Genomic DNA, 3,578 nt, shown 5'->3' with positions numbered 1-3,578 from the left:
GCAGGCTCGGTGTTTATCGGAAGTCTTCTGTGGACGTTGGCTGGGCGCGTGACCCGAGTGAGAGAGGCGAATCTGGGCGACCCGAGCTTGGCAGGACCCTTCCCACAGGGGGTCCTGGTTCTCTGGAGGTAATCACTGTCAGAAGGGCACATCTTGGGTCCTCACCCAGGTGAGGGCTCTCGGAAGGCGGACGCCCTTCTGTCTTTGTCCCCCCAGAGCAGGCTCGGTGTTTATCGGAAGTCTTCTGCGGACGTTGGCTGGGCGCGTGACCCGAGTGAGAGAGGCGAATCTGGGTGACCCGAGCTTGGCAGGACCCTTCCCACGGGGGTCCTGGTTCTCTGGAGGTAATCACTGTCAGAAGGGCACATCTTGAGTCCTCACCCAGGTGAGGGCTCTCGGAAGGCGGACGCCCTTCTGTCTTTGTCCCCCCAGAGCAGGCTCGGTGTTTATCGGAAGTCTTCTGTGGACGTTGGCTGGGCGTGTGACCCGAGTGAGAGAGGCGAATCTGGGCGACCCGAGCTTGGCAGGACCCTTCCCACGGGGGGTCCTGGTTCTCTGGAGGTAATCACTGTCAGAAGGGCACATCTTGGGTCCTCACCCAGGTGAGGGCTCTCGGAAGGCGGACGCCCTTCTGTCTTTGTCTCTCCAGAGCAGGCTCGGTGTTTATCGGAAGTCTTCTGCGGACGTTGGCTGGGTGCGTGACCCGAGTGAGAGAGGCGAATCTGGGCGACCCGAGCTTGGCAGGACCCTTCCCACGGGGGTCCTGGTTCTCTGGAGGTAATCACTGTCAGAAGGGCACATCTTGGGTCCTCACCCAGGTGAGGGCTCTCGGAAGGCGGACGCCCTTCTGTCTTTGTCCCCCCAGAGCAGGCTCGGTGTTTATCGGAAGTCTTCTGCGGACGTTGGCTGGGCGCGTGACCCGAGTGAGAGAGGCGAATCTGGGCGACCCGAGCTTGGCAGGACCCTTCCCACGGGGGTCCTGGTTCTCTGGAGGTAATCACTGTCAGAAGGGCACATCTTGGGTCCTCACCCAGGTGAGGGCTCTCGGAAGGCGGACGCCCTTCTGTCTTTGTCCCCCCAGAGCAGGCTCGGTGTTTATCGGAAGTCTTCTGCGGACGTTGGCTGGGCGCGTGACCCGAGTGAGAGAGGCGAATCTGGGCGACCCGAGCTTGGCAGGACCCTTCCCACGGGGGTCCTGGTTCTCTGGAGGTAATCACTGTCACACTGTCAGAAGGGCACATCTTGAGTCCTCACCCAGGTGAGGGCTCTCGGAAGGCGGACGCCCTTCTGTCTTTGTCCCCCCAGAGCAGGCTCGGTGTTTATCGGAAGTCTTCTGCGGACGTTGGCTGGGTGCGTGACCCGAGTGAGAGAGGCGAATCTGGGCGACCCGAGCTTGGCAGGACCCTTCCCACGGGGGTCCTGGTTCTCTGGAGGTAATCACTGTCAGAAGGGCACATCTTGGGTCCTCACCCAGGTGAGGGCTCTCGGAAGGCGGACGCCCTTCTGTCTTTGTCCCCCCAGAGCAGGCTCGGTGTTTATCGGAAGTCTTCTGCGGACGTTGGCTGGGTGCGTGACCCGAGTGAGAGAGGCGAATCTGGGCGACCCGAGCTTGGCAGGACCCTTCCCACGGGGGTCCTGGTTCTCTGGAGGTAATCACTGTCAGAAGGGCACATCTTGGGTCCTCACCCAGGTGAGGGCTCTCGGAAGGCGGACGCCCTTCTGTCTTTGTCCCCCCAGAGCAGGCTCGGTGTTTATCGGAAGTCTTCTGCGGATGTTGGCTGGGCGCGTGACCCGAGTGAGAGAGGCGAATCTGGGCGACCCGAGCTTGGCAGGACCCTTCCCATGGGGGTCCTGGTTCTCTGGAGGTAATCACTGTCAGAAGGGCACATCTTGAGTCCTCACCCAGGTGAGGGCTCTCGGAAGGCGGACGCCCTTCTGTCTTTGTCCCCCCAGAGCAGGCTCGGTGTTTATCGGAAGTCTTCTGCGGACGTTGGCTGGGCGCGTGACCCGAGTGAGAGAGGCGAATCTGGGCGACCCGAGCTTGGCAGGACCCTTCCCACGGGGGTCCTGGTTCTCTGGAGGTAACCACTGTCAGAAGGGCACATCTTGGGTCCTCACCCAGGTGAGGGCTCTCGGAAGGCGAACGGCCTTCTGTCCCTGTCCCCTAGAGCAGGCTCGGTGTTTCTCTGTAGGATGTCCCCACCGTTTTGGTTTTTGTGTTCCGAGATGTATCCTTGCAGCTTGGCCGAAACAAACATTTGCCGTTTTCGGTGGCGACAGCCATGACCGCGGCGAAGCACTTTGGGCGCGGCCGGGATGCGCACACCCCGCTCACCACGTTTCAGTCGCTGGCTGAGTGGACTCCGTAGGGGGGCTTAATAGTCGGCCCTGTGGAAGTCGGAGGGGGCTTAATAGTCGGCCCTGCGGAAGTCGGTGGAGGGCTTAATAGTCGGCCCTGCGGAAGACGGAGGGGGCTTAATAGTCGGCCTGTGGAGGTTGTCTGTGGGCTTAATAGTCACCCTGAGTACGCCATAGCGACTCTCCAAGGTGGGGGCACAGTGTGCGTTCCATGGGCGGAAAGTTTAATTTTGAGCGAAAAACCGTATTTTCGCACTGTAAAAAATGTCAGACTTCCAGGCGGGGGAAAACCGCAGGAGGCGTACCGAGGAGGCTTCCAGGAGCCTGGGGAAGATTTTTCCAAAAGTGTCCTTGACACTTAGAAATATTTTGAAAAAAATCACGATTTTGTGAAAATTGACACGTTTCCCCTACTTCCACGCCAGGGGGGCGTCAATATGTTGTGAGGTACCCCAGGACAGTCGCCCAAATGTGGGTGAAGTTTGCGAGTCATGGGCGCAAAGTCGAATTTTGGGTGAAAAACCGCGTTTTCATACTCTAAAAATTTCAGACAAGTGTCAGACTTCCAGGCAGGGAGAAACCGCAGGAGGCGTACCGAGGAGGCTTCCAGGAGCCTGGGGAAGATTTTCCAAAAGTGTCCTTGACACTTAGAAATATTTTGAGAAATTTCCGATTTTGTGAAAAATGACCCCTTTCCCCTACTTCCACCCTAAAGGGGCGTCAATATGTTGTAAAGCACCCCGAGACAGAGACCTAAGCGTGGGCAAAGTTTGGGTCTGATGGGTGGAACACTGAAAAAAACGCGATTTTCCACTTAGAACAAACATAGAACTTTCAGACTTCCAGGCGGGGGGAAAGCTCTGAAGCTGTACCGAGGACACTTCCATGGCCCCCGGATCGATTTTCAAGAACGAGTCCTTGGGACTTTGAAATTTTTCGGCGATGCGTTTTTGGCTTCCGGGAGCCGCAGAACGTTGGGAAATTCGTTCCGCTCGCCGGTTCCAGGTGTTTCGGGCTAGTCCAGGCCCCAGCTACGCCGCCTGGCCGCCAAATTTCGCAAAATCGAAAAAAAAAAAAATAGAACCGGAATGAGGAATTTCTGGCCGCCGGATCCGCCGCACAGCTCCAGGAAGTCGGACACTTTTCGGCTTCGCTCCCTTAAAGTGGGGGTCGGTGTTTCGCCATGCAAATACCCACTTTTGCACACCAGCTGCAGGATA

This window comes from Ranitomeya imitator, chromosome 2, assembly GCF_032444005.1.
Source record: "Ranitomeya imitator isolate aRanImi1 chromosome 2, aRanImi1.pri, whole genome shotgun sequence".
Taxonomy (NCBI): domain Eukaryota; kingdom Metazoa; phylum Chordata; class Amphibia; order Anura; family Dendrobatidae; genus Ranitomeya; species Ranitomeya imitator.
This window is presented reverse-complemented; position numbering follows the sequence as displayed.